We start from the raw sequence: 13,721 nt of genomic DNA on the forward strand, positions 1-13,721 counted from the left end.
GACATAGCCAACCCTATCCACCTCCCTTCCCATGACCCTAGTCCCAGTTTAGATCAGCCCAGAACAGGCGTCATCCACCCAGGCCTCTGCAAGCTTCCTGTGGCTGGGTGCTGGCAAGGGGCCCCCAGGGGAGCACACAGCTGGGACAGTTCCTCAAATGTGACACACATCACACCTGTCAGCTCTGATACTGCAAATACACAGGCTGGTAAGCTATGACCCTAGCTCCTCCCGGAAATGTCTGGGCTTGGGCCACTGCACACAGGGCCCACCTTGGGCTCCCAGGTCTGCTGGAAACCCCATAGTCCATCATAGATTTGCCCGAGGGAAGCAGAGGCTGGACCCTTTCTCTAAATAGACGCCACTGTGTAAACCAGCTGCTCTGGAGGAGGTGGATGGAGTGTCTGGAATCCTCCTACTCACCCCCCCCACTACCCTAGACCCTCATCTCCACCACCACCCCCCACCCTCGCCTCCAGCCCCCTCTGCAGCAGCAGCACAGTTGGGAAAACAACTGAGGGGCAGCAAGACTGGGAGTCACAAATTTTGGGTGGGGTGGCACAGGCCACTGTCTTGCTACGTGGCCTCAGGCAAGTCACTCCCCTCTCTGGGCTTCCGGTCCATTTTGATCCAATGAGTTAGGATGGGTGAGTGGGAACGTCAGGTGGCTGTCCCACTTTGGAGTGAGTCACTGCACGCCTGGAAGGCTTTGAGATTCTGCTTAGACACCAATTGCCCTGAAATATGTTTCCTATGGTGTTTCACATTGTCCAAACTATCACCGTCAGCACCGCAGCCCTTTGGATCCCCAGAACTTTATATTCTGCTCTGATCTTGTTAAAATACAGCTATGTAGCTGTAAGAGGCAGAAACAGCTCATCGGGTAAGGCCTTGGTAAGGATGAGCCGGCATGTGGCAGAGACGGGCTTGGGATGACGGTCAAGGGAGTCAGGCTAGGTAGAAAGACCAATTTCACTCATAACTTTCTGCAACTGACGCTTGGCAGGACCACCCCGGTGCAGCTGAGCTCCCCCTACAAACTCACCTCCCACCCTGCCCCGTCCCATCCAGGCTGTGCTGATTCAACTCCATCAACAACTTCTTGTGTGCCAGGCACTGTTCTGTGCACTGGGAACGCAGCCGTGAGAACACACACGATAAACAAGTAAACAGCGAGGCCCTTGCAGGTTGTGACAAGTGCTACGATCTGGTTTACACTTCAAAGGGTCGCTGGCAGCGGGATGGAGAAGAGATTTTAAGGAAAACCACAGTGGAACCAAGTATGTGTATTCTGTTCATCATATAGCCATTCACCCAGGGAGCTGGAAAAGGGCCTAAGAGCTAGTCCCATCCTTTCTTTGTTTCACAACTGGGGAAACTGAGGCTGGGGGGAGGAGGGTAGCAGCGTGGGATAGTGAAACCAGCCAGGCCGCCTGCCTGGACATTAGTGAAACCAGCCGGGGCCCCAGCCCTGACATTATTCCCAGGCTGGCCTGGATGGAGTCACTCAGCCTTTCTGAACTCACCCCCTCATCCAGTGGTGGCCCCCAGCCCGCCTCCTAGGGGCCTTTGAGGGTGGATGAGGTGACTTGTGCAAAGAGCCCAGAGCATAGCAGGTATTCAGTAAACAGAGCCACCATTACTGTCATCAACACAGGGGGCGAGCTGCCCAAGTCACACAGGGAGCAAGGCGACAAGCCAGAGCTGGGTCCCAGGCCTCCCAGTGCCCTGTGCACCCCCACCCAGATCCAGCCAGCTTTCAGCAGAGTTTCCAGGTCAGATGATGGAAGAGGGGAAAAAATTAATAGGATGTTACACAATCAACTAACATCAGGATAAGTGATTTAAAAAAAAAAAAAAAAAGTGCCTAAGAGGACACACTGTCTTCACAAGCTGCAACTCTGTTTCCCAATGTGTTTATGCCTGCGGGGAGCTCAGTGGGAGACACAGCGAAATGACTGTTCTGACTTTTCTGCAGGAAAAGACCATCCCAGCTGGGGGAACCCTCCGGGGAACCCTCCCACCCAACCGCAGCCACCAGGAAGGGAACTTGCTGCTCTAGCAAGAGTGCACAAAGGCTGCAGGGGAGTCCTGCAGTTGGACCAGGCAGGCCTGCTGGGACAAGCTCTTGGAGAACAGAGGGAGGCCTGGGCGTTGGCCGCCACGCACTGCACCAGCCTGGGGCAGTGAGGCTCACCGCTTGGATCACAGCTGAACCTGATTGCTGACATTCCCCTCCTGAGCTGTCTGGCTTTGGGCAGGTTACACACCCTCTGTGCCTCAGGGTCTTCAATGTGGCCTCAGGGCTGGAAGCACCCTCCTGGGGGAGGTGGGGCTGCAAGAATTCCATGCGGCCACGGCTGCCCAGGACTGGCACAGCGGAGGGACTCAAGATGTGTTTGCTTCCCTGGGGGTCCAGGTACCCCCTTTTGGGGGGCAAGGGGTAGAGTTGGTTCCTGGAAGGTGAGAGCAGGGTGGGATGGGGGGACTGGGGGCAAAGGAGCAGGCGAGACTGGAAGCTGCTTCTCTGCATGGGCGGGGGCAGGGTGCCCGCGGAGCAGGGCCCAGAGGAAGGAAACTCAGATTGAGGGGCACAGAGAGCAGAGTAGGGCACTTGTACAAGGTTGTATGTTAGGGTTAATGAAAGTGACAGGTCTTGAAGGTGCTTGTATTAGTGTCCTAGAGCTGCCATAACAAAGTAACACAAACTGGGTGCCTTTGTTGTCCAGTAGCTCTCCAGGACTCTCGGTGGAACCTTCCATCCTTCTTCCCAGCTCTGGTGGTGGTGGGCAGTCCTTGGGGTTTCTGGGCTCCTGGCTGTATCCCTGTAAGCTCCCATCACCCACCGCCTGGCCTTCTCCCTGCCTGTCTTCACGTCACCTTCCCTCTGGGTGTGTCTGTGTTCAGACTCCCCTTTTTATAAAAACACCAGTCACGCTGGACAAGGGCCCACCTTAATGACCTTATCTTAACATGGTTAAATCTGCAATGACCCTGATTCCAAATGGGGTCACACTCTGAGGTCCTGGGGGTTAGGACTTCAACATATGGGGGGTAGTGTGGCAGGCCAACAGTTCAACCCATCACAGTGCTTGCTAGTCATACTTCTATATAAGCTTGAGGAAAAAATGCCAATTGCCCGTATCAAGCAATATTTTGTGTGATGACTTAGGTGAAGAGCAGGTAGAAATGATGGGAAACTAAAGCCCCTTCAAGGCCCCATTCTGCTGTGGCCACTGGTAAGAGATGGGGCTAAGGCGGCCCCTCCAAAAGAGAGGAGTACTGTGACGTCAGCAGACGGGCGTAACTCCCAGTAAAGGGAGGTCGCTGTGTGCCAGGCACAGAGCTCATCCCATTTCCTCCCCACAACCACCCCAGGAGGGACCCAGCATCCCCATTTCCCACCTAGGAAACTGAGGCTGAGACAGGCTGAGTCTTGTTCAAAGTCACACGGCTGCTAAGGAGAGGAGCTTAGATCCCAGTCCAAGCAGCCCGGCTCTACAGCCTCTGGGGTTAACCACTGAGCCGCATGGCCTGAGAGGGAGAGAATGAATCACAGGGGGTGTGGGGGGCTGGGTGCTCTTCCAGCGCTTGAATTCAAAGGCCCTGCCAGAACTGAATGCAAAGATAAACCAAAAGGCCATCTGAAACTGGAGCCAAACCCTTTCCCAGCTCAAATAAAAAGATCAAAGAGCCACTCATAGCACTTGAAGTTGCACAGAGAGGCAATCTTGGGTGAACTCAAACTAATTAAAGCTGAAGCCCAGCACCAGTCAACTCAAGCCAGGAAGAATCTGGTTGGTCTCCTCTTCGCTCTAACCATCAGACAGAGAAAAGTTCTTATACTCTCTGAGGCATAAACAGGCAAATAAAAGCAGAATTATATTTCAATCCCTACTTTTTTAGGAGACTATATTCAGAAAAAAAAAAATACTTTAACATTTACATATATGAGGAAGTAGGAAAATACGCAGTGGTGTGCTGGGGCCAGCTCTGTTCACAAGAGCCGTTTGGGAACATCTTTTTCTAACTCTGTTCTGTTAGGGTTAGGTTATGATGGTAGCTTGAAACTCAGTTTGGTGGGTATTTACACAATGGAAATTGGCAAATGCCAAATCAGAGCCACTTCTGCTGCTGCTGCTGCTTCCTCTTCTCCTTTAGAGGGCTAATTTTTAGCCATTTACAACATACCACTGAAAATACGACCCATAATCAAGAGAAAAAATAGTTGTTAGAATCAGATCCATAGATGACCTAGTTATAATATTAGAATAAGCAAAAAAGGACTTTAATTATTATAAATATTTTTAAGAATACACAGGAAAATATGGGCATAAAGGGTGAAGATATGGAGTATTTCAGAAAAGCAATAGTAACTCTAAAATGAACTAAGTGTAAATAATAGAAATTAAAAAGTCGGCCGGGCGCGGTGGCTCACGCCTGTAATCCTAGCACTCTGGGAGGCCGAGGCGGGTGGATTGCTCAAGGTCAGGAGTTCAAAACCAGCCTGAGCGAGACCCCGTCTCTACCATAAAAATAGAAAGAAATTAATTGGCCAACTAATATATATAATATAAAAATCAGCCGGGCATGGTGGCTCGTGCCTGTAGTCCCAGCTACTCGGAAGGCTGAGGCAGCAGGATCGCTTGAGCCCAGGAGTTTGAGGTTGCTGTGAGCTAGGCTGACGTCACGGCACTCACTCTAGCCTAGGCAAGAAAGCGAGACTCTGTCTCAAAAAAAAAAAAAAAGTCATTGGCTGAAATAAAGAATTCATTTATGGTCTTAGAAACTACAAAAGAAAGGATAAGTGGAATTTGAAGCTAGATCAATATCAATTATCCAAACAAAAGCAGAGAAGGAAAAATGATTGAAAAATAATGAATAAAGCAACCATAACCTGTGAACTAATACTAAGCTGTCTAATTTGTACAGTATTTGGAGTCCCAAAAGGAAAGGACAGATAATAGGGCAGAAAAAAAATCTGAAGAAATAATGATTAAATGATGAGAAATATTAACTCATAGACCTAAGATACTCAAAGAACTCTAAGCAGGATAAGTCAAAAACAAAAACAGAAAGTCCTAGGCATAGTGCAGTCAACTGGATGAAAACAAAAATGAATATCAGGGTGATTTTATAGCACGTCTACAAATTCTTTGATATCCATCCCTTCAAGAGGTGATATGTACTCCCCCTCCCCTTGAATGTGGGCTGGACTTAGTGACTCTCTTCTAGTAAAAAAATATGGCAGAAGAGACAGTGTGTGAGTTAAGATGAGGTCATAAAATGTGTCATGACTGCTCTGTGTCCACTCTTTGATCACTCAGGAGGAAATCAGATGCCATGTCATGAGGAGATTCAAGCAGACCCATGGAGAGGTCCATATCTGAAGACTAAGGACTTCTGCCAAGAACCGCCAATGGCCATCTTAGGAGTGGCTCCTCCAATCTCAGCAAACCTTTAGATGATTATAACTCTAGCCAACATCTTGATTGCAAATCTCATGCAAGATCCCAAGCAAGAACCATGAAGCTAAGCTACCCCCAAATCCCTGATCCTGAGAAACTGCGAAACAATTGATGTTTAATGTTGTAAATCAGAAAATTTGGGGGTAAGTTGTTAACATAGTGATAGATAACTGATGCAAAGAGAAAATCTTGAAGCAAGTAGAGAAAAATGACGCACATTCAGAGGAAAAACAATAAGAAATAACATTGACCTCCAAAAGGAAACAATGCAAACTAGAAGATAATAGAACAAGATTTTTACCATGGGTTTAAAATCAAAACTCTCAACCTACAATTCTATATCCAGCAAAAAACAGGATTCAGAAATGATGCCAAAATAAAGCATTTTTCAGATAGATAAAATCTTAACTTATTGGCATCATATGCAACTAAAAGATATATTAGAGGACACTCTTCAGACTAATGGGAAAGTATGCCAGAAGGAAACTCATAACTATAGAAAGGAATGAATAGAGTTGTAAGTATAAAATACTGGTTTTCTTCTTAATTAAAGAAATTAAGAGAAATTTATACATGCTATAAATTTGTCAATTTTCTTTCTTTTTTTTTTTTTTTGAGACAGTCTTGCTCTATTTGCCTTGGCTAGAGTACTGTGGCATCAGCCTAGCTCACAGCAACCTCAAACTCCTGAGCTCAAGCAATTCTCCTGCCTCAGCCTCCTGAGTTGCTGGGACTACAGGTGTGTGCCACCATGCCTGGCTAATTCTTCTATTTTTAGTAAAGACGGGGTCTTATTCTTGCTCAGGCTGGTCTTGAACTCCTGAGCTCAGGTGATCCTCCCAGAGTGCTAGGATTACAGGCTTATCAATTTTCTAACAACAGAAAACTATAAATTCTGCTTTTGGACAAGATGAAATAACAAGGACTGCATATAATAATGTCCAAAAAGTGATTAAAATATATAGTTTTCAAGACACTGGACATCGGAAAATGAAGGACCGTGGGACAGAGATGTGGGACACAAATGAGGTGAGCCCAGTGATTGCCCAGCTTACTGCCACCGTTTCCAGGCCACAGGGCAAAGGGGGGGCTTTCAGGTGGAGCCTGGTAGACCCCCTGAGTTGAGGAGACAGAGACAAGAATCCAGGGATACGGAGGCATCCAGAGCTTGCAAGACAGAACACTAGAGCAAAGAAGACAGTACAGAGAACGAACTCCAGAGATCTGCAGAGAGTTCCCCTGGAGTATCAGCAGAGTCCGGAGCAACAAATTCATTTGAGGGAATCGTATGAGGCTTGGGTTGGAACGATTCAGGGGAACTGTGTCTAAATCTCACCCAGGGCTGAGAACAGTGCCTGCTCCCACCAGCCAGATTGGAAAACCTCATAATTATGGGACATTAAGTAGAGCACTTAGAAGAGTCTTACCCCAGTGACAGGGAACAATTAGCCTTAGATTAAACACTGCTCTGGTCCCATCTAAAAAAATCTTGAAAGCAAGACCTAAGTAACTCTCCAAGTAACTTAATTGTGTCCCAAAATAAAAGCCAAGAATATTTTTAGAAATATAAAAATATCCAGCACCCTAAAAGGACAATTCACACTGTCTTGTATACAATCAAAAATTACCATGCTTGCAAAGAAGTGGGAAAATATGACTCACAGAATAATCAATAAAGCAGAACATTTAACAGTTCTTATAAATGTATTCTGTGGGTTCCAAAGTTAGAGACGTGGAAGATATAGAGAAGACCCAAGTTGAACTTGGAGAGATGAAAACTATACAGTAGTCTCCCCCTTTATTCATGGTTTCGCTTTCCATGGTTTCAGATCCAGTCAACTGAGGTCCAAAAATATTAAATGAAAAATTCCGGAAATAAACAATTCATATGTTTTAAATTATACACCTTTCTGGGTAGCACGATGAAATCTCAATCATCCCTTTGTTCAGCATATCCACTCTGTATATGCTGCCCTCCCTAATACTAAGTTGCTCCCCAACTTAATACTAAGTTATTAATAACTTAGTAGCCAACTCGGTTATCAGATCAACTGTCACTGTACTGCAGCATGGCATGGTATTGGCACATAACCTGTGCATATCCTACTGGATGCTTTAACTCATCTCTAGCTTGCTTATAATACCTTATACAATGTAAGTGCTATGTATAAATCATTATACTGTATTACTTTTATGTATTTGTATTATTATTTTTTCTTGGTTTTTTAAAAATATTTTCCATCTGCAGTTGGGTGACGCTGCAGATGCAGAGCCTGCAGAGACAGAACCGAATATGTAGGATTCAGTACTACCTGAGGTTCAGGTATCCACTGGGGGTCTTGGAACACATCCCTGGTGGATACAGAGGAACTACTGTACATATTACCCGATTCCATTTATGTGACATTCAGGCATAAGCAAAACTATAGTGTTAGAAAGCAGAACGATGGTTGCCTCTGCAGGGTGAGGATTACCAGGAAAGGAGCTCAAGGGAATTTTTGGAGATGATGGAAATGTTCGTATCTTGATCAGAACTGTGGTTACTGGATGACTTCTCTTGTCAAATTTCAAAGAACTTTACACTTAAGATCTGTGCATTTCAGTGTATGTAAATTGCACCTCAATCAAAGTTTTAAAAAGAGAGAGAAGAGGAAGCACTGGGCAGAAACTTGAGTGCTGGTTATTTACCCTTCCCTTGCTTGACCTTGACCTTCTGCACTAGTGGGCTCCCCTTGGTCCAGCGGGCAACACCAGCCCGCCAGCATCTATTCAGGTCCTGTTTCCTACGTGTCCTTGGGTGATGTTCTGGCCAGCAGTCATTGGAATTTTTTATAGCTCTCTTAATTTGGAGCAGAAGCTTTCACTTGTTTAAAAATAACTCACCATACAATTTACAAAACCAATTGAAAGAAAAGGTAAAATTCTTGAAAAGCTTAGCCATGTTAAGAGAGAACAATATCTCTGCATACACATACAGTAGTCCCACCTAATAATAAAATAGAACAAATGTATAAGAATGTGCCAGCAAAGCTCAATATACTCTTCTGCTTTGGGGCCTTTACTAAGTAACATAAGAGTTACCTAAACACAAACACTAAGATGCCTCTACAGTTGATCTGATAACCGAGACAGCTATTAAGTGACTAATAGGTACATGGCATATACAGTGTAGACATGCTGAACAAGGGGATGATTTACATCCCAGGCAGAACAGTAGATTCCATCATGCTACTCAGAAAGTCTCACAACTTAAAACTTGTGAATTATTTGTTTCTGGAATTTTCCATTTAATATTTTTGGGCTATGGTTGACCATGGGTAACCGAAACCACAGAATATGAAACCGAAGATAAGGTGGGACTACTGTACCTACTGACAGCAGGTACAGTAGTACAGTAGGTACAGTAGTACCTAGTGAGTCCCCCTTAAAAGATGTCAGCAGGTTCAGCACAGTGGCTCGCACCCTTAATCCCAGCACTCTGGGAGGCCGAGGCAGGATGATTGATTGAGGCCAGGAGTTTGAGAACAGCTTGGGCGACACGGCAAGAACCTGTGCCTACAAAAAAAGAAAAATTAGCTGGGCGTGGTGGCGCCCGTAGTCCTGGCCACTCAGGAGGCTGAGGTAAGAGGTTCTTTTGAGCCCAGGAATTAGAGGCTGCGGCGAACTATGCCCAGCCTGGGCAACAGAGTGAGACTGTGTCTCTAAATAAATAAATAAATATTTTTTTTAAAAAAAGATGCCAGCAATGATTGAGAGTCATCAGGAAGAACAGATCTAGAAGAAGATCAAGAAAAGACTAAAGAGTCCAACTTTTAGTTCAGGGCAAAACAGACTTTATAGCAAAAGAATGGAGAGAAGAGAAATCTATTCAGGGACGTTTTTCACTTAACTCTCTCCCTAAACACACACACACACACACACACACACACACACACGCATGCACATACTCATGCATACGCACACACCCATGCATGCACACGCACACAGACACACTGCACTTTGCTACAGAGTTTCTTTCCTTTGCCTCATTCTCCAATTAAGCCCTTTGTAGCAGACGTATCCAAGAGGGCGATTCACAGCGCCAGGAACTTGTCTTCCTCCTGGGCTTTGAGAACGCACATATGAATCACTTCAAGAATACTTCCCACTGGAGGATTTCTTTGGCTCTTCTCCTGCAAATAATAGTGAGTTATCTTCAGTGCTGACTCAGCCTTCAAAAGAACCTACTACAAATCCAGAACCACAACAAGAAACATGGGAATTTTGTCTCTCTTCAAAATCCATTTTGAATTATCTCTCATTTTTAGTTAAAGGAACTCCTATAACTTAAGTAATTATATGTTTGCCTAAATGAAAGCTTTACAGTATTATAATTCTCAAGATAGTGTTTTATAAATATTAATCCCATTGAGTGAATTATTTACATTATCTTGTACTCTCTGGGTAGTATAAATATTGTGTCTAATTTTGTTAACAGTCCATTATCACATGGCAATTTTGGAAGTATCACATGAGCAATGCTGAAGTCGGGCATATTTGAAATGGCAAAAGGTATTTTTACATGCCAAAAGCTGTATTATTATAGTTTTAAGACAAATGTGAAGTGCCTTGGTGGTTTTAACAAAGTAACTTAATGTTTACCTGAATACATTTAAATTGGAATGTGTAAAACAATACAGTATCAGAAAGATTGAAAGGTCTATCTTTTCATTTCGAGCCATCAGACCTCTTCTTCTTCCCCCACACAGGTAACTCCCTACCTATAACCCCAAGCAGGACCTGGAAAAGGCTGGCATTGTGGACCAGTGGTAAGAATGTGGCTTTAAAGTTCAGGGTTAGCACTTACCTACCAGCTGACTCTTTTGAAGCCTTGGTTTCCATTGTAACTGGCCCGGGATTTAGACCTACCTCCAGGAACAACTGAGATGATCAACAGGAAATCACATCATTAGGATACAGGAACTACACAAAGGGGATTTAGGAGACAACATTTTGCATTTGTTGGGATGCAGGCTCTGAAACCAACTGCCTAGGTTTGAACCTCTGTCTCTGGCTAAATAGGGAAACCCAAGTCTCAGTTTCCCCATTTTTAAAATGGGGACAATCGTAACATCTCCTCCTGAGTAGTCATGGAGATTGAAGGAGCTAACTCAGGCAAGGCTCTCGGCACTGGAATCGTTCAGGATACATGAGCTAGAACCGTTATTTTTTAAAACAGTGACCACTCCCGTAGGTGTCAGTCAGCCTGTGTTCACAGCTGTGTGCTGGGAAGTCCACCGGCACCGCTAACTCAGCAGGTCCCAGCCCACATCCAGCTCACCCTCCTCTTCATTTCACCATTGACCCCACTGCAACCCTGGCCCTCCCCCAGCCAGCTCCCAGCTCCCCTTCCCCTCCCACCTCAAGTCCCACACTCCAGGAGGCACACATCCAGAGACCTCCTTCTCCCTGTGCAGTCCCCAGGCTCCACCCCTGGAAGCCCCAGGTCAGGGTCTCAGAGTCCCAGGACTGCACAGTGGCCACCTCGCTGACCGTCCTGCCCTGACACCAGCTGCCATCACACAGGCCTCTTTGCAGCTCAGTCAGCACCCCGACTTCTGTTTCCTACAGAATCAGATCTAGCACAGCAGGCCCAGCCCTGGCTGGGACATGCTCCCTCCTGTCCTCTTGGCCACTCCTTCCCTGCATCTGGATATGCTGTTTGAGTGGAAGGACAAGGACGAGGCAGCCTCCTGACCATACCATCGAATTCCGATGCTGGGCCTTTGCTCACCCTCTTCCCTTGCCTGGAATCCCTCCCAAGTCCCCTTCCATGTTTATGGTTTCCTTCTCACCCCGGTCTAGTTCTCAGTGCTCCCTCTTCAGAGCAGCGAGGCCCCCCAGGCAGTACCAAGGCGTGCTGACCACAGCCTGCTGCGAGAGCCAGCCCCGGCTCAGCTTGCCTCTTCTCTGCCCGGTAAAGCAGACGCAGGACCGGCTACAGAATCTGCAGGCTCGATGCAAAATGAAAATGCAGGGTCTCTTGCTCAAAATTATTAAGAATGCCGATTGAGGGATATTCTGCAAAATACCCAACCAAGAGTCCTTGAAACTGTCAAGGTCATCAAAAACAAAGAAAGGCTGAGAAACTGTCACAACCAAGAAGAGCCTAAGAAGTCATAATTACTGCATGAAACTAGGAATCCCAGATTGGGATCCCAGAATAGAAGGACATTAGGTAAAAACTTAAGAAATCTGAATTAACTTTACTGCATAATAATGTATCAATATTGATTCACTAATTGGAGGAAGTGTACCATACTAATGTAAGATAAAGCAATAAAGGAAACTGAGTGAGGGGTATATGGGCACCTCATGTACTATATTTGCCATTTTTTGTAAAACTAGAACTGTTCTAAAATTAAAAGTTTGATTTAAAATTTTTTACTTTTTAAAAATTAACAACAAAGGAATTTTATGAAAGCTACGGCAGAGAGGATAAGTAAATTGTCCAAGATAGAGTTAGGATTTGAATCCGGATCTGCCTGACCCCAAGGCTTCTGAGACTAATTGCATATACCACCTGAATGCCAGGGAGAAGACCACCCCCCTTTGGGGAAGAGGGGATGGGGAAGGAGGATGGAAGGAGGAAGATTGTCACAATATTTAGTAGAGTCAGAGTTTAATGGCCAAGGCCACTATATATATAGTATGATTCCATTTATATGAAATGTCCAGGATAGGCAAACCCATAGAGACAGAAAGTAGATGAGTGGTTGCCAGGGCCTGGGGGAGGGGAAAATGGGGAGTGGCTGCTTAATGGGTATGGGGTTGCTTTTTGGGGTGATGGAAATATTCTCGAATTAGATAGTGGTGATGGTTGCACAACATTGCATATACTAAAAACCACTGAATTATGCACTTTAAAATGTTTAAAATGGTAAGTTTTACGTTATTTAAATTTTACCTCAATTTAGAAAAAAAAAAAAAAAAGAGTACAAGTTTGAGAGCCCTTCCGCCTGGCTGAGAGTTCTCACCGCACCGTTTACCAGCTGCGTGTGACCTTGCGCAAGCTGCCTCTCTGCGCCTCAGCTGCCTCACCCGCTAGATGGGGGCAGTAACGGTGCCCGCACATGTTGCCGGCATGTGCAGGGTCTCGGGTGGAACCTGGCACTCAGCGGGCGCTCTGCATTAGCTACGATCACGTTATTCCAAAGAGATGGCAAAGCAAGGGCTTCAGCCTTAGACTCCTCCCCCTCGTCTGGGTCCGGAGTTGGGGATCCGCTCTATTCCAAGCGGGACGGCTCGGAGGAGGAATCGGGAACTCATCCCCAAGCCTCTCTCCCTCAAAATCCTGCAAACCGAGCCCCTTCCCCTATAGCCGGGCAGAGACCCTCGCCCCGGGCCGCCCGCGGAGGAGACGGAGCTGCAGAGCGCCGCCTAGTGGCCCCGCGAGCGCGCGGCCGGCGGACAGGGAGGCGCCAACCCCAAGCCGCGGCCACTTCTGCGGGGAGTCCCTACGGCTGCTTTTAAATCTTAATTGCTGTGAAATAGGCCGTTTCTCTTCGGCCAGATTAGGGGCTTTATGCATATTCTTTTCAATCCTGTGAGGTAGTTATTATTCCCATTTTACAATTGTGGAAACTGATGCTTAGAAATGTTTCGCAATTGGCCCCAGAACTCCCGGCTGGCAGCTAAGAGCTAAGAGGCCCCCAGGTCTAGGGCCACACCGTCAGCTTAACTCTACAGATCCCAGAGCTCTTCCTTCCGCACACTCCTCTGGCTAGAGTGGAAACAGGGTAGCCGGTGGAAGCATCTGCAACCCCCACTAGGGGTCAGAGCCTGCTCCGGGGCTGAGTGCAGAGCAGCGCTAGGGCACCTCCAGCCTCAGAACCCTGGGGGCTCCCCGGAAATGGAAGGGAGGGGAGCTAGGGGGCGTCTTCCAGCGCTCACTTGTCCAGGCTGGAAGCCCTTTGACCATTAACCCCTCTTCCTCCAGCCTCATTGCTGTGCCCGCTCAATCGCTGTTGCTTGCATTCCTACTGTGTGCTGGGAATCCGTCTTAGGCGCTGGATCCACCATGGGGAACACACCTAAGGCAGGGGCCTTGCCCATTCTTCACCCACCCCAGGGAACGCTGTGGCTCAGCGCCGTCTGACCCCTCTGAAGCCCTTTCCCTGACCCCAGCAGGGGGCCAGCACTCGGAGGTGCCCGGGCTGGGAGGAGCCGCATCTGCAGGGCCTGGCTCAGCAGCAGGTGGCTGTAGAAGGCGCG

This window comes from Microcebus murinus, chromosome 14, assembly GCF_040939455.1.
Source record: "Microcebus murinus isolate Inina chromosome 14, M.murinus_Inina_mat1.0, whole genome shotgun sequence".
Taxonomy (NCBI): domain Eukaryota; kingdom Metazoa; phylum Chordata; class Mammalia; order Primates; family Cheirogaleidae; genus Microcebus; species Microcebus murinus.